Source organism: Cyprinus carpio, chromosome B5 (assembly GCF_018340385.1).
Source record: "Cyprinus carpio isolate SPL01 chromosome B5, ASM1834038v1, whole genome shotgun sequence".
In the NCBI taxonomy this organism is placed as follows: Eukaryota; Metazoa; Chordata; class Actinopteri; order Cypriniformes; family Cyprinidae; genus Cyprinus; species Cyprinus carpio.
Genome location: NC_056601.1, coordinates 19,530,327 through 19,557,996, shown reverse-complemented (window position 1 = coordinate 19,557,996; position 27,670 = coordinate 19,530,327). Strand labels below are relative to the sequence as shown.

General features: G+C 35.7%; 1 pseudogene; it reads right to left on the bottom strand.

Annotated features, from left to right (window-relative positions):
* Nucleotides 1–3,101: 3,101 nt before the first annotated feature.
* LOC109090793 lies at nt 3,102–18,266 on the bottom strand (annotated as a pseudogene).
* Nucleotides 18,267–27,670: the final 9,404 nt, after the last annotated feature.

Here is a 27,670-nt window from a genome sequence, read left to right as displayed (position 1 = left end):
AAAATCATGCATAATGAAAAGTGATTCAGAGTGAATATTAATGAGACCTTTGCAGAATAAGATTGTGTAGGATCTTAAGATGAGCAGAAGATTTTAAACAGAAAAAAAACTGCAAAAACAACTCTCCTCCAGTGAGGCCCCTTTGTCACTATGGGATCTCATTGCTTGCTATGCCACAAAGGGGAGAAAATAACAAACTTAAAGCCCAGTTCATGTAGAAGAAAATTAGAAAGGGGCAAATTTGCATCTTATATAACATTATCAATTCCCACTAAGAGCACTTTATGAGGACACATACCCATCATCGCTGTAGCTCAAGATTTCTTGGTTTAGGTTCAATAGTCTCCTAGCAACCACTGTGATGAAAAAAAAAAATAATAAAGTTGAGCACAACAACATCTATTATGGCCTAGTTTTGTGCACTGTAAAAAATGCTTTTGTCAGTGACGTGTCATCTTTGTATCCATCCATTTAATTTGTCATAGTCATTTCTGTCATTTTACTTGAACTTGTCAAAAATAAAGTCCATTGAACTTATAACTACAAAACTTGAATTTTGTATTTAAAAATTTAGCGGAGTAAGCTTACTTTTTCAGTGCACATTATTTCAAGAAAATGTGGTGGAATGGTTTCTCACTGTAATGATCCTTGAGATTATAGCCAAATGCAAACATGAAGGTTTTTTTCCCCCTATCCGCTTTGTTGATTACATTGTTATATGATTAAAAAAAAAAAATCAATAAAAATAAAAACCTACAGGTGTAATAATCACCTAACAAAAGCTGCACAAGAAACAATGACAAATCATGTTATACATTGTAGTCATCACAGGAAGCCATTTTTATGGATATTAGTCACAGTTACCAGTTTAATCAAAACATTGCAAACAGATCCAACATTCATTCACAATTGCTTCTACAAAGGACTGATTTTAATTAACAAATGTTCAATAGAAGCTGATTATGTGTGTGCATTTGTTTGGAATAAAAAATGAGCTAATCACAGTTCTAGTCAAGGGGGGTAATGAATAACGACAGTCCTGTTAGCGCTTTGTCCTGTTCAATTAAGACCGACACTTCATTACATTAGTACAGAAACAGCGCCCTCTACCGGTAAGATAGCAGAACACCAAAACAACGACAGTACAAAGGTTCTCGTACAGATAGCTTTAGCCTACTCACTAAACATTTATAAAACTAACATCAGCATGTTTGTTAACTATAAAAAAAAGAGGCTACAACCAATCTTTATTGCCATTTTTGTGAGTTAGAATGTACAGGAATAAAGAATATGGGCTACATATAGCATATCTCATATTAGACTCTAAATAAACGTTCTTCAAATGGCATGATTCAAAGAAAAACATTTAACATCTGTTTTCATTGCACAAAAAGTTCTTTACAGTGGAAAAAGGTTCTTTAGAATTGTAAAATTCTTCACACTAAGAAAATATTATTTTAAAGGGATAGTTCACCCAAAATGAATTGTCATTAATTCTGTCATTAATTACTTACCCCCAAGACCTTCGTTCATCTTCAGAACAGAAATTAAGATATTTTTTATGAAATTTGAGTGCTTTCTGATCCAACATAAACAGCAATGGAACTGACACGTTCAAGGCCCCGAAACATAGTAAAGACATCTTTAAAACAGTTCATGTGACATCAGTAGTTCAACTGTAATTTTATGAAGCTACGAGAATACTTTTTGTGCACAAAGAAAAACAAATTATGCTAATGCATCTAACCCATGTAAGCTCTGTTGGCCGTAGCAACAGCTGTATCCCATCTAGTCTTAACCCTTGTCTGCAAAGAGCGGAATGCACACACATGTGTCGTGGTACTGCCATGAATGGAACGAGAAGAAAATGTTGAATAAATTCATTATTTTTGTTTTCTTTATGCACAAAATGCATTTATGAAATAAAAAAGCATTTATAAATGAGAATACAAAAATTAAAGGTACCAAAGAATGCAAAAATCACTTTTATAAGGTGAATGAACACAGTTGTGTGGGCGCAGTGTGTGAAAACAACCAGCCTATAATGATAAAAATCCACTCACTTATTGTTTTATAATCCCAAAAAATCATAAACAGTCTCTCCACACAAGCAGTTCCAGACTATGATGTCACACTCGGGGAAAGTCCCGCCCATTTGTGGTTCTCTCTGCCCTATTAACATATACACAGCCCTGAGTGAGAAACAGTGGTGCGCCATTACTGTTTTCTTGTTGTAGCTGCTGGAGGTACAATGTCAGCGCCAAAGAACCATTAAAAGTGTATTGTGTTTGAATGCACCAACGAACATAGGAGTGTCCATAGACCGTTGAGGACACAGTGGTCAAATGTAATTTTCAAAGGGAATGTCCCGGGGAAAAAAAATGGAAAGTCCTATACTTTTGTGCTAATCATTTTACTACGAACTGCCTCACAAATGAGGGTCAGTTCAGCGTTGGAGTTGTGCAAAGATTGCTTCTGAAAGAGGGATCGATACCAACGCTTCATGCGCAAACGTCTAGACTGCAGACAAAGTAGGCATCACGCATCATATTTTGCTTTCCAAAAGAGCTTCCTGGCTCTCTGTAAGGCTAATGTTGCTAAAGCTACCATTGTCTGTCCCTGTTTTCACTAATGCTGCCTTCACATGCTACCAGAATGATATGAATAGGAACGTGGTAGTTAAAAATTGCGTTTGGAAGCAATTTGAGGTCAGTAAAACGGTCACCACGAGTTAAACCGTAACACCGGTATGACCGCGAGCATGAGCTCTTGAAGCATCACACTCTTCTGAGAAGGGAGGCGGGAGCACCAGCTCATTTTCATTTAAAGGGGACATACACATAAACAGCGCGTTGCAATTTCAACAAGCTATAAAAAATGATCTGTGTGGTATTTTGAGATAAAACTTCATATACACACTCATGGGGACATCAGAGAACAATTTAAAATATTTTATCAATGCATTCTATGGCACCTGATTGAACCATTTTTGTCACATGGACTATTTTAATGATGTCTTTACTATCTTTCTGGGCCTTGAACGTGGTAGTTGTGTTGCTGTCTATGGAGAGTCAGAATGCTCTCGGAATTTCATCAGAAATATCTTAATTTGTGTTCTGAAAATGAACAAAGGTCTTACGGGTTTGGAACGACATGAGTTATTAATGGCAGAATTTTCATTTTTGGGTGAACTATCCCTTTAAGAAACTGTTCACTGAAAGTTTCTTTTGGGAAACCCAAAGTTGTTCTTATGGCTTTGCTGTCAAAACCACATCTTGGAACTTTCATTTTTAAGAGTGTATGAAAGAAGCCTGAAAAAGCTATATGATCCCACATGATCTTAAAAAAATGATATAAAAAAGACCATTATGTACAGTATATACAACTTGTCTCACAGAGCTTACTCCACTGATTCTCTATCGCTCGCCTGGGAGTGAAATTGGCAGTGCTCTGAAGAATCGGTCATACTCCCCTCCAGACAGTGTCCCTCCTGAGTGTACTCAAACTCAGTCTCTTCTGTCCAGGACATCACCTCACTGTGGTAGCCCTCCAGATCCTCAGCATTAGCGTGAATAAGAGCTAAGCTCAGGATTTCTTTCTTCTCCTTGTAGAAGCGGAGTTCCCTGCCTGTTCGCCGGGCCTCTCCCAGCTCCTTCACGGCCAGCTGCAGCTCCTGGGAGAGCAAGCCGGGGGAGTGCTGCTCCTTCTGTAACCAGTCCAGTGCCATGTGGCTGCGCGTACGCTCGTCCAGACGCTGCTGGGAGTAGTAGTGGATCACGTCCTTTAATAGAGGTATTTACAGTAAAAAAAAATTTAGAAGGTGTGACATAAAACTGACAGCACTGGACCTATTGACAGGAACTTAGGAATAGGCTTTTTTACTTGGGTCAAAAAGCAATACCCTAACCTCATAGTAAAACTAATAACTACTCAGAAGACCTTAACAGCTGCACAGCAACACTCTGGAAACCACCTACACCTACAACATATTGGCGGAAAGCTTTGCAAAGCACCACTCACATTTTATTCAGAAAATTATTCTTACCTGACGGCTACATCTCATCTCCCGAAAAGCTCAGAGTGCCATTCCAGTGCAAAAGTTGAAAAACTGTCATTATTTCTAAAAACACAAAAACAAAGCAGACCAAAAAGTTCATATTACACTAGTTTGTATTAGTGTGTGTAGTCAAAGTTCATTTAAAATATAGCACATTGAAAGTTTAAAAGGAATAGTCAGTTTAAAAGTGTAGACATATATTTGTATGTTTATTTATGTAAAATATATAATTTTCATATTGATCTTTACATTTTTTTGATGCAAAATTATTTACCAGAACTAAAAGACCTGCAACATAATCAAATTTGTCGAGACATCAACACATGGTGTTATTTTTTAAGTATGCTGATGATATTTAACACATTGCAGTGTCTAAACAGATGCAGTACTGCTTTGCCATTTCTTCACTTCAGACTGATGTCATGCGAGGCTTACTTCCCCCCCATACACAGGAACTGGTGCTCATCTATAAGCTCTGGAGAACATCCACAAATAGATTTTGTTCAGCATTCAAAAGTAAAAATTGATATCCTGCCACACAAGTAGTTTTTAATTTAAGCAAGAAAGCTGCTACTTGTTTTACACAGTTTAGGCATTATGAAATATCTGCATGCCAAATATCAGCCTAATTATGGGGTTTAATGCTAATAAACATGTAAAAAAAAGCACAACTAAACAAAAAAAAAAAAAAATATATATATATATATATATATATATATATATATATATATACACTGTACTCTATATAGAAAAAAATTAATTGCCTAATTGTTTATATATATTCACATAATTTAAACTATATTATGATCCAGCAATATATTTAAACATCAAACTTTACCTGCATACATACAGCACACTATAAGCAATAATATATAGCAAATCTCAACTTCACGATTGCATATACTGTATCGTTAAAAATGTAAACTACATTATTGCACAGCTCTCTTTATATATATTTGGATGTGTTTGCTAAATGTATCTTTATTTGCATACATAAAGTATACACAAGTTAAGCGATATATACTATATAACAAATCTCAACTATTTATATCATTGGAAAGTATAAGCGACATTATAACCCAACTTTAATATACAATTATAAAAAAAGACCTCTAACACTATCTTGCTCTATTCTTTTTTTTATTCTATCTGTTTTCTTTTTATTTATTATATTATTTAAAAGCCCTTGCTACATGTACTGAGTTTTAGCTAACTGAGACTTGTTATAGCACTTATATATCATTGCTCTTTTGTTGTTTTTGATTGCTTCCATTGTCCTCATTTGTAAGTCGCTTTGTATAAAAGCGTCTGCTAAATGACTAAATGTAAATGTATTATGGTAAAGGTGATTATAAGGAAGGAAGATATTAAGATATTATAAACACTGATATCATGATTTTCTGTAAAGTGAAAAGCAATGAAATAAAATTGATTTTTGATTCAAAATAATGATTTGTTCACAAATCAGAAATGACTATGTCTCTCATTGATGCTTCATGTGGAGCAGAGCTGATATTAAGATTGAAAATTGAATTATATGTAAATTTCAGTCGGTTCTATCAAAGCTATCACATAACTACTGAAGAGTAGTCAGTAGTCAAATTGACTACGTTTATGTTGTTGTTGTTTTTGCTGCTTTTGTATCCTGTCTGTAGCTTCAATGGTCCAGTGCCCATTCATTGTCATTGCATGGAAAAGAGCAACTGGAACATCATTCAAAATAACTTCTTTTGTGTCATACAGAAAGTCATACAGATTTGAAAGCACATGAGGGTGAATAAATGATGACAGATTTATGGATTAACTAATACTTCAGATTTCTCTTGGTCAACCAGCTTTGGCAAACGTTCCAGCTTTCCCAACCAGCGTAAACCAGTCTGGACCAGCGGGTGTTTTCAGCAAGGTTACATAAAGGCTGTTTTTTTCTAACCTGAAATTCCAGCATGGTTTTCCCAGTGTTCAGCTCCAGCATGAGACAGTATGCTCCTATACTGGTACCAGGGTCAGACGCATCTGCAATGTTACCCTGTGAACAGTGGGACACAATGACTTACAGAAGTGTCATCACTCAAACCGATCAGACACAAATACAGAGGGAGGTCTGGGTTTCATTAGACACCCCTTTGCTTTGTTATTCAGTCGGAGCAACTTGTCTTTATTGTTGGAGAAGTAAAGGCCAAGACTGCAGAGGATAAATGACATGAGAGTGAAGGGAGACCACACATACACACACACACACACACACACACACACACACACACACACACACACACACACACTCCCAAAGAATGTGAAAATCTTGGCAGCTACATTCAGATTTGGGGTGAGTGGGGGTGACAAGACTTTTTTCTTTATAGATGTTTTTTTTTTTTTTTTGGTACAAAGCCAATTTATCATTGGAATTGCTTCTTGGCTCTTCATTATATGAAATGAGGTTGAGCATGTGGGATGGAGCCAGTGCAAAGACATGGATCTATAACTACAGTGGGTGGCCTTCCGTACTTCCAAATTATACTGTTTCTATAGACTGAAAAGCTTTTAGAGCTGTATACACAAAAAGTAATCTACAACCGAGCAGGAACATACATGAGATTTCTTGCTACTGTTAATAACATACTCACCCGTCAAGAAGCCCTAAACATCATGTAAATCTCAGCCATTTGAACTGCAAACTTGATGATTTGTTGATAAGCAGCTTAATAGTAATGAGACTCACGCTGGTGGTGCTGACGGCTTCTTTCACGCTGTGTGATATGAACTCAGGAGTGATAAGGCGGCAGGGCAGCTCATTAAATGTGGAGTTCATCAGAGCGATACGAGCTGCGTCACGTCTGGCCTCTGCTTTACTGTAGCAGTACTGTCAGAGAGAGAGAGGCTTTCAATTCATCATCATCATGAAATGTTGAAATCTGATAATGTGCACTGATTGGGCATTCTTTAGGATTTCTTTTATTCTTGATAACATAAACACTCTGATTGTGCTTCAAAGGAATAGTTCACTGCAAAATGATCTGGTCACAGTGGACAACAGGAGAGAGGGAAGGTTATTGGTGAATAATGACATAAGTTTCTCACAAAAAGCTACCGTATGACTTCAGAAAGGCTGGAAATATCACTCAAGTTGTGTGGAGTCCACTTTTATGATACTTTTATGGTGTTTTTACATTGTTTTGTGAAGGTTGAAAGCTTCACCCTTCTGAACAAGAACTGTGCTTAATTCAGTTACACTTTATTTTAAGGTGTCCTTGTTACAGTGTAATTATACATTTAAGCACTGAGTAATATTAATTAACTACATGTACTTATCAAATGATTAATTATGCATAAATTATTGATTATATGATTTAACAAGGACCCCTTAAAATAAAGTGTTACCCTTAATTCTACTGAATGTACTTGCCTACTTAAAGTATATATTTAAAAAAAACTGTACTTGTAGATAATATAATATTGCTTGTAGATAATATAATATTCATTTTGTCATGCCTTAAAAAGTATGCATATTTTGATGTTAACTAACATACTGTACTAATGTACATTTGAAGTACTTGAATTTTGTAGTTTGTTACAAAATGTACTTTGTTATTCATCGTTGTATTCATTTTTTTTTATTTTTAAGACAAACTTCATCATTACAAATGTTTAATTACAATTATATTTAAAAACATGACATACAAGTTTCAGTAGAAATTACATTATAGTATATTTTAGTTTACTTTAAATACTTGTCAGTACACTGTAACCACACTGAAAAAAAATGATGTAGAAACAATTTTTTACTAAAATAAACTGCTAATAAATTTTACATTTACAAATATCAAGTAACATATTTTGAAGTAAAAATTTAAATAGGTAATCTTTGTTTTATTTACAACTTCATTTTTTTATAAACTACATATTTCAATGACGATAGAAGTAATTATGAAATTACATATAACAAGATATACTTTAGTGGGTTTAAAAAACACTCCATAGTTCAGCTAATATTGCAATTATTTAAACTATAATACAAGCAATTAAAGTAATAGTTCTCCAAAAAAAAATGAAAATTTTGTCATCATTTACTAACCCTCAAGTTCTTCCAAACCTCTTGCTTCTGTTAAACATAAAACAAGATATTTTGAAGAATATTGGTAGCCAAACAGTTGCAGGTAGCCATTGACTTCCACAGTATTTTTATTTTTATTTTTTTACCTGCTGTGGAAGTCAATGGCTACCAGCAACTGTTTGGTTACCAACATTCTACAAAATATCATCTTTTATGTTCCACACAAGAAGGAAACTTATACTTGAGTTTTAGTAAATGATGACAGAATTTAAATGTTTTTTTTAACTATCCCTTTAAGTGGTGAAAGCACTGCATTCAGTTACATATATGCATATATTATATCCTTTTAAAGTATATTATTTCTGTAATAAGTGTATTTCTTTTGCAGAAGGGGCAGTCCAATTCATTGTCATTGTATGGAAAAGAGCAGCCAGCACAGCCTCCGTGATATATCCTTGTCTTCCAAAGTATGAAAGATATACAGCGCTGGAACATGAGAGTGAGCAAATCATAAAATTTTGTATTTTAGGGTGAACTAATCCTTTAAGTTAAACTAGCTCTCTAAAGCATGTCTTAAACCCAAAGCCACGGAATTCCTGCAAACCACATCACAAGATGTTTTAGATGATGTCTGTGGACCACAAACAAGATTTGAAACTAGCACCGGTGAGATTAAATTCTGGATTTGTAATATTGCTGAAAACGCTTATTGTGCAAAATAATTATCAGGCAATTACAAGATGAAGATGAATATGTTTGGAGTTCTGAGAATAAAAAAGAGAGAAAAAGAGAGAGAAAAAAATATGAAAGCAGTGTTTTGAGGACAGAAATTGCAAAAAAGTTCTGGGCTGTGTTTCCCAAAAGCTTTCTAAGCCTAAGTAGATCGTAGAGACCATTGGTGCCAGGGGTTTCTACAGTCTATTTAGGCTTACAATGCTTTTGGGAAGCCTTGGTCTTTGATCTAAAAGGAAAGTCCTCTGATATTGAGCTACTCTATGAATTAAATAATCAGCATAAAATGTAAGAACATTTTCAATGTGCTCAATCACTAATCAAAGAATACACTCTATTAAGACAGTGCTGTCACTGGAGCAGTAATTCCCTGCTGTGCTGTATGCTTTTCAAAGGGCAGCAGCTATAGTAATGAAATTTCCTCAAATAACAGTCATTTTAAAAGGAAACCAAGGTTACAGCATCCTTGGTTGAGAAAATGTTTCAAATTATTCTATATATATATATACATTCATGGTCGGCCTGATTTTGCCAAGTCAGACATGTTCCTGGATCAATTTTGTTTGTTGATCCTGGATCAACGTTACTGTCCAAAAATACAGACTTAACCCAATCCCTACCCCTAAACCTAACCTTACCCATAAATTATTCCTAAAATCAGTGAGAAATGATAGCTGATTAATAAGGGCGTAGAAGCACCTAATCCTGATTGTAAGCCTAAAACTGACATTTCTGAAAGTTATCTCTCAATTCTGATTGATTGATTTGAATGATGTTCAACATGTTGAACTTGGTGAAATCACGCTCAGCATATATTCTATATCTATTAGGGGTGTAACGGTACGTGTATCATGTACCGTACAGTTCACAGGCAAATTCCAAATGGAAGAGATCATCCCTATCACCTTGGAGTGGGGACTTTGGCAATAGTAGCGGGGATCGAGGAGACGTGGGAATATACTTAAACAAACAGACTTTAATAAACCAAAAGGCTGGAACATCAGGAACGCAGGAAACATAAAATGACGTAAGACACTGAACAGGGAAACCAGGAACAGAACACTCTTTAAATACACAACTAAACGAGGGGATAAACAGAAACACCTGAGACAAATGAAACACATTAGGTGCAGGAACAGGAAGAACCAAATATGGGCACAAAGAAACACGAGGGAGAAACTAGGGCATGGAGAGCTAAACAACGACAAAACATGAACACAGGCCATGGCAGAGCGGCCTCCGTGGCCTTGGCCTCGGCACTCGGCCCAGCCTCTATGGCCAGATCCCTATAGTCCCACCCAAAATAAATCCTTGGGGGAAATTTTGGGTGCTGAGGCCCTCCGTGGGCCAGGCATGGGAACAGGGGCTGGATCTGACACCGGAGCGGACTCTGGGGTTGGAGGCAGACACCGGAGCAGACTCTGGAGACAGGGGCAGGCTTGACAACAGTCTCTTCCTCCTCATTCTCCTCCTTTGGGCCAAGGTGAAGGAGATAGCTGCTGCCGTGGTAGGGTTTGGGAGAGCATCGGCCGGCAAACATGACTGTGGAGTGGCCAGCGTTTCTGGGCTTGACTTGGGAATGGCCGGCAGGCTTGACAACGGAGCAGCCGGCAGCCTTGACTAAAATGTTTAAAGCAAATTGCTATGTCAGACTGGGGGGCTTTTTACCCCACCCATGGGGGCATTTTGGCCTAACGGTGTGTGGCTGCCCACTGCTCCGGGTGTGTGTTCACAGTGTGTGTGTGTGTTCACTGCTGTGTGTGTGCACTTTGGATGGGTTAGAAGCAGAGCACGAATTCCGAGTATGGGTCACCATACTTGGCTGTATGTCACATCACGTCACTGTCACTTTTTTTTTTTCTACAAATTTTGGTACAAATAAAATTTTTGTTAAAAAAAAACTAATAACATGAAAACCAGCACCTCTGCTCCCTATACAGAGTACGCAGTTTGCACAGGGCACCATCCCAGTTACTCAAAAAAACAACAACAAAAAAAACTTTCGTTTTTTTTTATATAAATATAAATTATAAATATAAATATATATATATATATATATATATATATATATATATATATATATAATTATAAAAAATGCATTTTACGGTGAACGCAGTAGAGCACACGTGACGCACCATTCCCGCACCCGTTCACACCTCATGTTTGCGGCAGGATTCAACTGATCATCATTTATGGACAACTATAGGCTCCATGTGAAAAGACATCAGCAATCCATCGCCGATAAAAGAAAAAGAACAAAAGATGAAGCCCGTGCATCACTTTCAGGTACATTCATAATCCTATGACTTTTTTTTGGCTGACCTTAATAACGAAATTTGTCGGTAATAATTTAACCACCAACAACGCATTTAATATTATCTCTGTGTTTCCATGTTCCCTTACGAAATTTAGCCAGTGTTTTACTACGAATAAAATCAAAAATCATGGTTCCTGTAGTGGTAACCACCAATTTACCATGGTTTTGTTACTTCAAATAATAGTTTATAAAGAAGTATTAGGATAATAATATATATATATATATATATATATATATATATATATATATATATATATATATATATATATATATATATATGTATATTATACTTTATATATATTATATATATATATATATAATTTTTTTGTGGTTATAACAACATACCTTAGCCACGTAATAGCCTTTAAAATTACTTAAAATGCATTATATAAAAAAGAGGCAATAATGATTGGTTAATTAATAATAATATGGTTTCATTGAATAACACTGTTAAAATACATAATGTAGTACAAAATAAACAATTTATGTACATTTCTTATTATTACAAATGCCTGTAAAGGGTGCCAAAGGCCTGGTAATTGCAGCTGTTACACTTAAAGGACAATCAAATCCTTTTTCAATACTGACCAAAAATTTAGGTTAATTAAAATATCCACTTTTGCGATAGAAATGCTACAGCCTCTATAATTTCTACAACAAAAATATGTGGACATCATAACCATGGTTTTATCAAAGTAAAACTGCTTAATTTTCTCTTGCGTGATTTCTGAATGCTTGAGACTATAAAATGTAAATCGTAGCTGTAGTTAACTTTCTAGAGTTACAACTGTAATTTGTAAATAATAAAAATTACAATGTTTTTATTTATTTACTTTTATATTTTATCAAAGTTATATTCTGATCCCTATATGTTTTTTTTTTACTTCCATAATATTTGACAGAGGGGGCACAACAATACAATTCTGCTTAGGGCACCCTTTTCTGAACACCTTTAACTTTTGTTCCACAGAAAAAAATTACACAGTCCTTAAGGGGGGCATTTTCCCCCACTCTACCCTATACCATATATATATATATATATATATATATATATATATATATATATGTGTGTGTGTGTGTGTGTGTGTGTCTGTGTGTGTGTGTGTGTGTGTGTGTGTGTGTGTGTCACATGTTTGATTCTGTTTAGTTCCTGTCTGCCATTATTTGGTTCAGTTCCTGTTCCCATTAGTTAATTATAGTTTATTCTGATCACCTGTGTTGTATTAGTCTTCTCGTTTGCTCCTTAGTTTGCCTGTCTTTATAAGCCCTCAGTTTCTGTGTATTATTTGTCCTGGATTAAAGTTACTTTTAATGGTTTAAGTGTGTTGATGCTGATTAAAGACTCCTTACTTCTACTCCTTCGTCATGCGCAGTTCCTACGACCTCTACCGCGTGACCAAATCCAGGACCTAAAACTGAAAGTGAGCAGCATCTTTTTTCCCGTGTATGTTTTCCGCCGGTTAGAAAAGTGTTTTGTATACAATGCTTGATGACGCAATGCTCAACTCTCTGTTCTGCGTCCGGGGCCAATTACTATCACCCAAGGACCTCCCAGACACCACAGGACTGAGCTGGAGGGAAGGAATCCTCCGGTGTCAGGAAAGTGTTCAGCCCCAATCAAGAACCAGCTCGCCGTCAAGTCCACCAGCCGCCGCTGACTCGGACCCCCCGGGCCACTGCTGATTCAGGCCCGCCGGCCACCACTGACTCGGTGCTTCTGGACATGGCACTACCTCCCGAGTTCTCTGCCTCTATCCTCTCTCCAGAGTCCGCTCTAGAAAGCTCTCTTACGTCTCATGAGTCTCCTTCGCCTCCGCTGGTCCCGTCCAGCCCTCCTTCGTCTCCAGAGCGACCTCCAGAGCCGACTCCTCGAAAGCGCCCTTCAGTGCCCGCTCCTTGAAAGTGCCCTCCAGAGCACCCTCCAGTGTCCATCCCTTGTAAGCACCCTCTAGAGCCCTCTCCTCCAGAGTGCCCTCCAGTGCCCGCTCCTACAGAGCGCCCCCCCAGGATTCCTAGATTTCCCCAAGATAATTTGGGGTGGGGGGGGGCATATACCCGTGGCCGAGCCAGCTAAGGCCACAGAGGATCCACCATGGCCTCCTGAGTCCCCTGCTCCACCATGGCAACCTGAACTGCCTGCTCCGCCATGGCTCCTGGAGCTCCCTGATCCGCCCCCTCCCCGATGTTACTGTTACATCATTGAGCGATATCTGTCTTTGTCCCCTGATTTTTTATTTGCTGTTTGTGGTTATTTGGTTCAGTTCCTGTTTCCATTTAGTTAATCATCGTTTATTCTGATCACCTGTGTTGGATTAATCCTCTCGTTTGCTCCTTGATTTGCCCGTCTTTATAAGCCCTAAGTTTCTGTGTATTCTTTGTCCTGGATTAATGTTACTTTCAATGGTTTAAGTGTGTTGATGCTGATTAAAGACTACTTACTTCTACTCCTTCGTCGTGCGCAGTTCCTACAACCACTACCATGTGACAATATGACCCTGAACTTCAGAACCAGTCATAAGGGTCAATTTTTCGAAATTGAGATGTATACCTCACCTGAAAGCTGAATGAATAAGTTTTCCATTGATGTATGGTTTGTTATGATAGGACAATATCTGGCCGAGATACAACTATTTTAAAATTTTGGGCATAAAAGAAAAATCAGTCATTTTGACCCATATTTGTGGTCCAGGGTCACTATATATATAAATATAGATAGATAGATAGATAGATAGATAGATAGATAGATAGATCCTTTCAAATGGACAATTGGGATGACATTCTTTATGCATTATGTCTATTTCGGATTGTCTACTGACGTCATATTCTTCTCAGACAATTATAATAAAAACCCATGTTTCCTAGTTTATTTTTTTAAATAGTTCAATCAGAGAAGCACAAATCCATTTCAGAATGACAAGATCTGTTTGCATTCATGTCATGTGCTTCATATTGACAAATGAATAAATAAACTCATTATTTTTTTCGAGATTAATTTCATAGAACATTCCATTAGAACTGAAGGAAAATGCCACACACTGATTGGCAGCTGGCAGGAGTAATTTAGCAAATAAGAACCACCTGTTGGCCTTCCTCATTTTAACACAAGAGTCTTTTTTTATGGCTGAACTGAATAGTACTGATGAGATGCTGTTCAAAAAGACACTAGACCTAATTTAGTAATGGAATAAGGCCAGAATTGTACTAAAATTAATGGATTAAAGTTCATTTTAAACAAATCTTTTGCTTTGTAATAATAATAAAAATTGCCTAATTATAACAGCAAATTGAGTCTTTATGAATACATCCTTTATAGTAAATGCCAAATAAAAATGTAGTAGAAACTCATATGTAAATTCAGTTCACTTACCTTAACATTTCCGAAGCAGCTGCCACCTGGTAAGGTGACGTAGCATATGTAGGGAGGGCTGGGTGAGGGAATGGACTCATAGACTACCAGATTGTCTGACTCCATCATCATGCCTTTCACTTGTTTCTGCTCCCAAAACTGGTGAAGCATTCCCACAACATTCACTAGAAGTGACAAAAGAAGGAGAATATTTTAAAATGTGAGCAAATTAAATATATTTTGATGTGCAAACTATGCATCGCTACAAGTGAGGAACTATGATTTCTCTCACATATTTCCTAAGTCATCTTTTGTTTTCACTGAGTGAGACAGTTTTGAGGTTCTTTCAAAGGGATAGTTCACCCAAAAATGGAAATTCATGTTGTTTCAAACTGGAATTACTTTTTTCTTCTGCAAGAAGTGCATTATTCTTTTTTCTTCTGCAAGACGATATTTTGATAATATATATATATATATATATATATATATATATACAGTATATATATATATATATATATATATATATATATATATATATATATATATATATATATATATATATTTATCTCTGATACAATGGAAGTCAAAAGGGGTCCAATGTTGTTTGGACTACAACTTTCTTCAAGATGTAAGGAAAAAGGTAATACAGGTTTGGAACAATGCAAGGGTCAGTAAATGTGAGTGAACTATCCCTTTAAGATGCTTTGTGATGATGTTGTGCATTTTATTAAAATCTTGTCTGTTAGTATTCAATCTTTTACCACACAGATCAATAATACGCTACAGAGGCTCAGCTGTTTATAATGTCTAAGAATCAAATTGGTTACATAAGAGGTTTTTGACTGCTGTGTTTATTGAAATTGTGCCTGTTCATCAAACAAACCCAGACAGTGTCACTGCCAAACCTTTGACATGAAAGTTACCATTTTATACTGATTTATGTCTCTGATACACACAGTCACCCGACACGTTAATTATAATCATTACAATGGGGGGAAAAAACTGCATGTTAAAGTGCATGCGCCATCATTATGCATTTACGTTCAAAATTTTCTCTGCTCAAAAAAATAGATTATGCCTAAAAAATAGTCATTGGCTTGTCAGAGTAAAATTTGGTTATATTTTTATTTTATTTTTTTTTGTCATGAGATTATAATTAAATCACCCTCATGTCCTAAAGCTTGTGTACTTACTTTTTCTGTGGAGCACATATAAGATATTTTGAAGAAGGTTTTAACTGTTTTTACAATTAAAGTAAATGGGGTCTAAAACACTGGGGTCCACTGCTTTTATTGTTTGGACAAAAAACACTGAGACATTTCGTTTCCTTAAAAGAAATAATGTCACAAGTTTGAAACAACATGAGGGTGAACAAATGATGAAAGAATTTTGTGAACTATCCATTTAAGTGTATTTTAGTGATAGATGACAGTGTCTTGTCAAACACAATATTTACTTGCATTTACAAATTTTTAAGATACTTTCATCCAAATCAATCTACATCACCTTCATTTCATCAGTTCATGTGATCAAAATCCTTGGGAATCAAACTCAGAGTTTGAGCTACAGGAATGCTACACATTTTGTTAATTAGGTTACAAATCACAATTTTCCAGAAACTTTTTAAATCACTGTTATGTTATACAATCATAGAGCGGCAAAGAAAACCAATTTAATCATTTTATATTCGCTCATTGTAATTTTACTCATTTACTTAATTTTAACAAATGTTGTTTACATCCACATCTATCTTTCCATTTATACTAACATTCACTGTAACATCAGTGTGACGGCTGTCTGGCATCAGCACATGGAAACATTTTCCTAGCAAAATAAACAGGTGCCCATGGGCTCTGTGAGGTGGATAAGAGTCACACATCAGGGAGTTGTGGTGTGATTTCAGCATTTCACACCCACAGTAAGTGCAATATTTGTGCAGACTTGCTTTAATCAGCTGAGGCATGGCATATAAAACACACCCCCTTCTAAAGGGGTCAGCAATAATATTGAGAAAGGGAACCAAAGGTATATTTTTGTTAAAAGGCTATGTATGTGGGAACACAGACTTGTTTTTACAGCATGAAAATGTCCAACTTTTTGTTTGTTTGAAAGAGTCAGCTGCTGCGAGCACCGCCCAGTTTGTGTCTGTATTCTTCAAAACACAATATGTGAGTGTTTCATTCCAGTCTGCTGGTATATGAGCTGCCTTGTTTGTGAATGAGCTTTGGTTCAATCAAAAGGCTGCATGTCTTTCATCAAAGCCCCTTAAAAATCTGAGGTTATTTTTCTGTATCCTTCCCCCTGACTAGTTGATAAAAATGAAATATTATTAAATATCATCCTTCCCTGCAGTGTGTCGTCCACATTTCTCATCTGCAGTTCAGATCTGAATACTCTTAATTCCAGTGAATTCACACAAAAACACACACATGTGCACGCGCCTAATGGTTTTATACTGTATAAACTCCATTTTCTACACCCTTTACCCTTACCCCTTACCCTTAAATACATAAAAAAGTATATAAGTATGTTTACACTACTATTCAAAAGTTTGGAGATGGAAATGGTTTTGAAAGAAGTCTCTTATGGTCAAAGAAGTTTCTAAGGCTTTATTTATTTGATCAAAAATGCAATAAAACAGTAATATTGCAAAATATTATTACAATTTAAAACAGTTTTCTACTTTAATATATTTTATAATTTATTCCTTCAATGGCAAAGCTGAATTTTCAGCAGCAATTCTTCCAGTCTTCGGTGTCACATGATTCTTCAGAAATCATGAAAACAGTTGAAAGCATTTGTGCTGCTTAATATTGTACTCAATAATGCGAAGATCATGATACTTCAGGATTCTTTAAATGGAATGAAAATTGAAAAGAACAGCATTTATTTGAAATGGAACTCTTTTGCAACAACATAAATGGTGTTACTGCATTTTGTTGGGAAAAAAGTTACTTTCTTTAAAAAAATGGTTAGTGTATATCAGTATAAATAAATTCTAACAAAAAGTAATAAAATCAATATATATTTACTAAAAATCAGAGGCAATTTTTAATTGGTTTATCTAAATTGTAAGAAGAGCAAGACTAAAAACTGTAACCTTCCACACTTAAAGGATAACTGTTCATCATCTCTTCATATTCACTTAAGGAACCCACTAATATTGAAATCTCTGAATTCATGCAGAGCTAGGCATATTATTTATTTTAAAATAACTTTTTTGACATTCATTTAGTCTCGCTGACCCATAGGACACACAACTTCCCCCTATATAATTCTCATCTATGGGATGCTGCATTGCTTCATCATGACATTGAAGAATATGAAGCACAAAGACCAATTATATTAAAACTATATTAAAATATGTTTGCCAGGTCTTACTCACAGTCTTTGAAGGCTCTGTCATCATCAGAATCTGGTCCAGACATGATCTCCAACTACTAGTCCCACACGTCCTGCAGCAATCCTCCTTCTCCGTTTCCAGCTCTCACATGCTCTGGAGAAGTTCAAAACATCAGTTAAGCTCCAGAAAGAGTGAACATGAGGAGGTTCCCTATTAGCCTTCTCCTCTCTAGCCTCCAGAGCAGTCTGTGTAGCCCCAGGGGTTCTCTTCAGTGGCTGGCCCACCTTTGTCAAGGGTTGAACTAATTAGCTGTGAGGTTGGTTGTTGCACTGCACTCCCTTATATTCACACACACACTCACCACATACACACTCTCACAGCCTGTTGCACACTCCCACTCGACTGAGTCGACTAAGCCCTGGCCCAGGAATGCAGCCCCCTTCTCCATTCATTCACAGCATGCCCCTGCCTTCCCTCACAACACGCTTTACATATGCAGTGCACAACTCACTGAACAAAAATCCAAGATGGACAGCAGACAACTTCTGACTGTTTTATTAACCAATTAAATACCTATTTAACTTAACAAGGTCCTGAAATTGGTGGAAAAAACATTAAAATATAATTATAAATCATGTAGCATTCATTTGCAAAGAGACTCTCAGTTTTCCTTGTAACAAACAAAGAACCAAAAATTTATATGCACTGTAAAACACCAGTTTTCTAAGAGATATATATATTAAGGGATTGTAGGTTATACAATAAAATACTATTTCAGCATTTCTACTTTTCATGTTTTTTCTAAATTTCATGTTTAAATGAAAGTTACATGCATTGCTTTATAATTATCTGTGAAACTTACTAGCAATTTTTAAGTGAGAATTGCTTGAATAAATCCTACACCATTTTTTTTCTTGGACAGTTAAAATGTTGGGTCCCATCATTAACTTATAATATGAGTCTATTATCCATAATAATGCTTCCTGCAGTAAAACACTTCCTCAATCCCTTTTTGTCCTTCCGCATCAAAATTATTATGGATAGAAGTCACATATTTTAGCAGTGGTTTGAACAGAAGCAATGGTTTGAAGTTAAAAATCATGGATTTATTTTTTACATACACAGAGCTTTTCACAAGACATTAACTGATGGACTGGATCCATTTGAATTACTTGGATTATTCTGATGTTTTTTTCAGCTGTTTGGACTGACGGCACCCATTCACTGCAGAGGATACATTATAAGAAAGTGACACAATGCTAAATTTCTCCAAATCTGTTCTGATGAAGAAACAAACTCATCCACATCCAGATGGTGAGTAAATTTTTAAGTAATTTTTCAGCAAATTTTAATTTTGGGGTGAACTATTCTCTTAAATTTAAAAAGTCTATTGTAAAAAAGTGAAGTTAGTCCTGAGAACAGCTCTTGTGTCATTTGTTTTTATTATATGCTACCTGGTTTGGTATTTTGTATCTAATGTAATGACATCCAGACATTTTTAGATGTGTCTTGAGAGTCCAAATACTTTTTGAGGCCACTGTGAGTGATTAAATTCCATATATTATTAATAAAATGACCAAGTCATATTCATTTGTTAGCTTTTTGTGGATTCATTGTTAACCCCAATGCTAAGTTTTAGGGGTTTTTTTAGACCATGATGTAATCTAAGTAATGATCCTGCTCAGACTGCACTGTGTAGTCATACTCTAGGAGAAAACATTTCAATTTAGCAGCTCTGAATGCTTGAATGGCTATTGTTCTGTGAACAAATCCAAGTAGCGGACAGCGTTCCTCTGAATGGCTCATTCAGTCTGGTGAACTAAAAGCATACTTCATTCCCTCTTCTCCACTTAGCATCCATAAGCCTATCCTCAATGTTTGAAGCTCAATTCACTTTACATCATTGCCTAAACCACATTTTTCACAAGTCTGATGCCCCTTTTTTAACTTTCTTATGTCTTTCGTTCTTGGGAATAAGGGCTCCATTCAGAGTCAAGCTCTATTATGAGACTGCTTTGGGAAGAGAGAGAGAGGTGTTTAGCATAAATGACAATCACAGTATCACAGAAAAGGGGCTTCAGCACTGAGACAAACACAGCTTTGGAGCTGAAATGACAAAAACAACAGGAGGAGATATATCTGTTTGCAAGAATTCACAGAATGGTTTAATTGGCTGGATGTTGTTTGTGAAGAACTCCCAACTGTATTAAACAGCTTTTTAAACTATTCTCTCTCACTTTTGGTGATAAATAGCTGCAAGGAATTCACTGGAATGAAAAGACCACCTGGTGTGGGGGACCACTGAGGTCACTGAAAGCTTCAAGCCTGCAGCTGTCAGATCAAAACCCAACCAGGAACTTGAACGTCAATCAAAAATAAAAAATAAAAAAAAAACCTGGGAGGGTTGTCAGGGTTGAGTGGCTCTTAAAAGTGTGAGTGTGTGTTCATTCTTTTACTTATTTGACTCCATCTTTGATGACCATGTAAAGTCTATACAGGAAAAAACTCACACTACTTCCACTCATACATCCGTTCACTTCCATCCATACACATTTTGCTGCATTCCAAAGTTACAGTTTGGTAAACGCTGACCTGCAAAATTTATATCACTTGAAGACGTGTGAATAATATAAGATTGGTACATCACAGTGTGATATCCAGGGTTGGGTGTAACTAATTACTAAGCAATTAGTTACTGTAATTGAATTACTTTTCCCTTGAAAAAGAAAAATAAGGGATTACTCTAATTTTTTTCTGTAATTTAATTACAGTTACTTCTTATGTAATTTAACTTAATACTGTGTATACTGTAGACTGTAGAACATTTATACACAATAGTGGATTTAACAACAAAATGTAAAGTATGCGTGATTTTTATGTACCCTTCTCACTTTAAATACTATGGTGAGTTAATAAGAATACTGGTAACACTTTAGTGTCCACTATTAACTTGTTGGTTATTAGCATGAATATTACTGGGATATTGTCTGTTTATTATTTCTTAAAAAGCACATATTAATGTCTCATTCTGCAAGACTTTATTCTAAATCCTACTCAGTTCTTAAACTTAACAACTAAGTATTAATAAGCAGTAATTAGGAGTAAATTTTGTGGCAAAAGTCATAGTTAATAATTAGTTAATTTTGAGAATTGGATCATAATCTAATTTATGTAGTTACTTGAAAGAATTAAAAGAACTGTTTCATGTCTATGGTCTATCCTTGTATCATTAACTTGTCACGGTTAATTATAGGATTTAGAAAGTAATTAGTAATAAGTAATTAAATACTTTTTGGACAGAGTAATTTGTACAGTAATCTAATTACACTGTTGAAGATGTAATTAGTAACTAGTAATTCATTATTTTTTTAGAGTAACTTACCCAACACTGTACTTTTTTGTACATTTGGATTCATTATTATTTGTTATATGTTTTATTCAGATGCTGCAGCATGATCTCATATCACAACAGTCGCAGTGTCCAAAGCAGTGTTGCAAACTTAGCACTTTTGTTGCTAAATGTAGCAACTTTTCAGACCTCCATAGCAACATTTTCTTCCAAAAGCACCTAGCAACAAATGTAGCTATTTTTAACATTTATTTGTCAACTTTTAGCAACTTGGGTGAAGTGACTCAAATGATATAAAGCACACTTTTTCCATCTAAATTACACAAAAAGAGGAAACCTAAGATGCCTAGAAGTACACACATCACATGAATTAAGTTCTAATTGTTATTTGCAACTGTTCAGTTTAATTGAATAATTGTTTATTTATGATACACAATGTTAGTAGCTTGTACCTCTGTTTGTTGATCATTTAGTACACTGTAAGAAAAATATGTACAAATGGAAAAGTTATAGTAATTCACAATCCCAGGACATTATCCATTATCCGTTGTAACCCAAAAACACAAAATACAATGCAGAATTTAAAATGCAGATTAAAAAAAGTATAATTGTTCAGAATGTTTAGTTTTACTAGTTTACTAGCTAATAAAAAACTAAAACTTAAATTGTAATTGTTCAAAAATGTGAAAGTTTTCAACAATTCGATGTTGTATTTAACAATATTTATTTATTTACATTTTAATATTATATTATGAATTAATATTATTTTACAAACAAATCTAAATATACATATAAAAAATATATTTTTTGCTTAGATTTGATGTAGTGGCACAATTTTCCATCGTTATTATTACGTCATCACACAATGACTTCACAATGTTAGCAACTTTTAGCAACAAACTGACCTTCATTTAGCAACTTCCCCTGAAAATAAGTTGGCAACACTGGTCCAAAGAAATTTAACATGCTTAAAGTGACTGCCCTTTAAAGGGATGCACATAAACATAGGGATGCCGAAAGCATCATAGTAAATAGCTCATAAAATTATCCAGCTCTGTTGTCAGCTTATATGTTCATTGCCTGGTGCAATTTCAGTGAGCCTAAACCATTTACATGCCATTTTAAAAAGACAAATTATTGCTTTAAGGTACGGTCACATTAGCAAAATTTGGCTGACAAAAAAAACAACAACTATCCATTATCTGTTGGCAACAGTAAAGTAGCCAGATTGTATAGACAAATCTATAGTTGTATTGATGTATGAAGCACAGCAGTAACTTTCAAACAAAGCAAAATTATTAATGGCGTGGATTCCTTTTGAAATTTCTGAATTTTACCAACGTAAATTGACAGAACAGCGGTAAGTGTGATTGCACTTTTAGTCTGAAATCAAACTTAAAGTGCATGTAAGCACATTAGCAGAACATTCAGCAGATGAGCCAAGCAGAGCTTTGTTGACATAACCTGCAGTCTTTCTGAATGAACTGGGCCTTGTTTAAGCCTCCCGCTGTGGGAAATGTAAACGGTGACACATAGCCTGGCACTTACTTTTGATGAAGGTTTTGATGAGATGCTCTGTTTACTGCTGATCTGAGAACACATTGTGGGGTCACTTGTGATGTATTGAATTGAGGTTGGAAAGAAGACACTGGATCAGTGTGAAAGGGAGCCTCTACCCACAGAAAAACAGTTCATAAAGAACACACAGGCACAGCTGTATGTGGCAGGTCGGGCCTGTTATTGCCAAAGTTATAGTTCAAGATATACATATGGAATGCAACCTATTATCTATTATAAATACAGAGAGAGAGAGAGAGAGAGAGAGAGAGAGATCAGTGAATGTAACAAAAAAATACAAATAATTGCTTGCATAAATGCATGAGCTGGGAGTTTAAGAGCTGTCATAGTCCTTCGTGTTGCTAAATTGTTTTTTGTTTTTAACCATTTAGTTTACAGTTTATTAGATATGATCATACTATAGCCTGTTGTTTATTAGTTGATTAGGCAAATGACAAAAAATAATGTTGCCATTTGTATTTGTTAAAGCTTGTGAATAACATAAATAATTAGCTGACTGCAATAATTAGTTTAGACAACGAAGATGTCTTTTTTACACAGACAATCCCAAAAAGACCACCTTCCTGTCCATATGCAGCATTACAGTAATGGATCTTACACTGGTACAGAAGTTACTGATGACGCAATGCATATATATGATTCCTGAACAGCTAATTAATAAATAAATAAACAAATAATTTGAAAAATCGTTCATTCATTCATTAGAAGGAAAATGAAAGTAATAATAATAATAATAATAATAATAATAAACAATAATATGAGATGTTCTGATTTGAGATTTTCTGAAGTGAACGTAATAGTGAGGTTAATTCCGTTTTAGGATTGGCTTTGAAGTTATATGTTTCATTTTGAATTAATATTTTATGTGTCACACTTACTTCATACTAATAAATATTAAAATAATTTAATAATTAAAATATTTTTCAGTCAGATTCTTTATCATGGAAATGAACCATAATACAAAATATTAACAATATGATAGGAATATGCAAAAAAAAAAAAATTATTAATGCAAGGAAACATAAAACAGAACTGTTTTATCCACTTTCAGACAAAAGACAGATATGCTACATGTAACTTAGTACAACTGTTATTTCAGAGCTATACATACCTAAATCATAATACGGAGCTCAAACTAGAGGCATCCTGTTTTTTTCTGTTGTTTGCCTCTAGTTTGAGCTCCGTCACGTTATTCTCTATCTTCTATTTTTTTATTGTTGAAATCTATTTTTTACACCATCATTTTCGTTTCTATAACGTGTGAATATATCCTCTATCGTATTCTACAACAAAAACAATCAGAGCGCCTTGTTATCACTAGTTTTATTTTGAACTCCCGAGTCCGCTAGTAGCTTATAGCCCATTAGCACCAGTTGTCGCTAAACCCGCGTGCATCGCTAATACTCTATTCACACACATTACAATTGCTTTACTCACTGTTACTTGCTTTAATGGCGGATGTTTGTCTACCTTTGAGTGCAGGTGACGACACGTTCGAGCTGCATTCGGTGCAGATCGAGCTGGAGGCCGTGGAGAAGCAGATTCGGGTCCTGGAGCAGAGGCAGTCCCAGCTGAGAGAGCGGAGAGCCGCGCTGGAAACCTCCCGGGCTGACGCTCACAAGTCCAGGGTAAGTATACAGCGCGCTGCTAACAGTCCCACCACCTCCACCCCGTGTGTTTCTCTGCACAGGCCCGGTGCACCCAGGACGCGATCTGCCCAGATGTCCTTCACGCCGGTGTTCTGAAATATTCGGTGTCTGAGATTTTCGGTGACGCTGGGCGGAGCTTACATGAATATTCATGTGTTTCTGTTTCGCGTTAAAGCGACTCTGATAATATTAGTACGTTTTCACCGGATCACAAAAACTGTTCAACAAGGTAGGTTAATTACGTTTCAGCTTCTAACGAAGATAAGCAAATGTTGAATATAATTGTTCGTTTGTGCACAAAATGTTATTGTTTGCTGTTTTAAATGTTTACTCAACGATTACAGCCACTGATTTGTCAGAAGCAGCCTATCGTTAGAATACGCTACAAGTAAATGGGCCAGTAGCTGTTAAATATTTTTTCATATTCCTCTGTTTTGCTATTAAATGTATGTCATTTGAAGTTGTGTAGCATATGGTGGCACAAACTTGCTCACTGTATTGTAAGACTGTAAGGTGAGAAATGAAGAACGATATAAAGACTCTTATGTAGTAACAACTATTTAACTTTTTTTTTCTCCTTAAAAAAGGTGTCACATGGAAGTGCATGACAGCCTACAGTTCATGTGGAGAAGCTGTTTGTTTGTAATTAATATATCTGTTACAAATCAGCAGAGTTTGATACTTTTGCCTGTTATTGTTTTCCTATAGCTTACAGAAGCTCTTCTAATGGGGGGAGACTTATATTTTTGTCAAGTTATATATGAGGCCACTATTGCACACATACATAAAGACATGCGTAAACGTTCTCAGAATTAACTTTTGCTTTTTTATCTGATGCAGGGGATGGTGGATGTGTACTTTATCAGTGTAATAGTTAAACAAATCATATGCAAAATAAAAAACTTGGATAGCCTACTATTTGATACAAATGTTGTATTATGTAACCAGTTTTAAAGTTTTACTACATTTTGTTCCTGAAATCCACACTTTTGGAATCAAGATAATCAAAGGTAATCAAACCAAGCACAACCTAATAAAACATGTTTCATGGATAAAGGGTTTTGTAAAAAAGATCATGTTGGTGGATATTCCACTAATATTAAAAACATGTGGGTCATTCTTGAATGGCTTATTCTGCAGTGGTATAAACAATATGATCCCATTGATTTGAAAGCATGTTTCTTCTCCCAACATTTAGACTGATTTCATTGAGTTTGTTCATGGTGCATAAATTTCTGTTTGCCATTTCTTGTTCATATAGGAATTTACTTTAATAATGTATTTAATAATTTACTTACAACAGAAAATCATATAACATGTGCTTGCTTATGTTGATCAGTAGGCCTATCCCTGAACACATATACAAGTTGTTACATCCTCCTGTAGCTTTCACAGTTTTTTTTTTTTTTTTTTTTTTCAAAACATGACCATGTATTTTATATTTATACAGGTGTGTAGTAAATGTCATTTATGTAATGCCTTCACCACATCGGTTAATAAAACTTTTAACACCGCATCAGTTGAAGTCTTTATTCAGCAAAAGCAATCTACTTTTATCTTTGAAATGAAAATATACAAATTACTGTATGTTTTGATATAGCCACTTTCTATTAAACTACAAAACATTTTAATTGTTATAAGTTTGTAGAAAATAAGCAAAAAATTGTTAAAGTACTGCAAGGTTGTGGATTTCAAAACTTGACCAATACACATTTGAGTCAAAATGATTTTCAAGTGCACCACAATGTGTATATGATTAAAAACAATAATAAAGTGTATAAAGACATTTGTACATTTTTGTTTAACTATATAGTGCATATATAGTGCATTTTTATGTACTAAATGTATATTTTTTTAGACAAATAAATAAATAAATACAGAGATTAAGAATGTTTATATTCCAGTTCATGTGTGCATTAAAAAAAAAATCATCTTTTGCTTTGTTATTAAAAACATTTTTTTGAATGATTGAGCAAACGATTAGGAATGACACAGAATAATCATCATACATTTTATTATGGCACAACAGATACATTTTGGAACAGTTATTAAACGACACCATTTTAAGGACTCTTAATATTATAAAAATGCTTAATTGTTGTAGGCTCATTTGGAGCATAGCCTACCTCAGGTAAATCATTACGACAATCACAATCTTTAAATTATTTTGCATATTAACAATAGTAATAAAAACAACAATACACTAAGCATAATGTCATTCTACGCTAAAACATACCTTTTTGAAAATCGTTTATGTTTCAGTGACAACGTACTAATATTTTCAGAGACGCTTTAACGCGAAACAGGAAACTCATGAATATTCATGTAAGCTCCGCCCAGCGTCACCGAAAATCTCAGACACCGAATATTTCAGAACACCGGCGCCGGGACACCACGGACCCTGGGTGCATCCGCAGCGGAGGACGCGAGCCAGGCCCCGGGCGACGACTTCTCCCCCTCCGGTCTTCGAGATCTCCACACGGAACCGCTTCTCTCCCCTCCGCGAGACGGAACGCGACGCTGTGATCGTCGGAGACTCCATCGTCCGACACGTCCGTGCTACGTTAGCCGAAGGTAAAGTGCACACTCACTGTCTCCCTGGTGCTCGTGTTCTCGATGTTTCTGCGCAGATACCCGCGATCCTGAAGGCCGACGAGAGCCCCAGAGCGGTCGTGCTTCACGCCGGGGTTAACGACACCACGCAGCGGCAGACGGAGACGCTGAAGAGGGACTTCAGGAGCCTGATCGAGACGGTTCGCAGCACGACACCCGCGGCGACGATCATCGTGTCAGGACCGCTGCCCACGTATCGACGAGGACACGAAAGGTTCAGTAGACTTTTTGCTTTAAATGAATGGTTATTGTCATGGTGTAAAGAACAGAAACTGCTCTTTGTTAATAATTGGAATCTTTTCTGGGAGCGACCTAGGCTTTTTTCGCGCTGATGGCCTGCACCCCAGCAGAGTCGGAGCGGAGCTGCTGTCGGACAACATCTCCAGGACTCTACGCTCCATTTGACTAGTAAGTCAATTCTCAAATAACTGCTATGATGGCTTTTGTTCTACCCACTTAAATAGAAGTACTTGCGCTGTCCAATCTATTAAGACTGTGTCGGTTCCCCGAATAGTGAGGTCAAAATATAAATTTAATGTAGGATCTAGAAAAAATCTTATCGTGATTAAACCAGAAAAACGTAAAATAAATGAACAAAAACAATTTTTAAAGTTTGGGCTCATAAACATTAGATCACT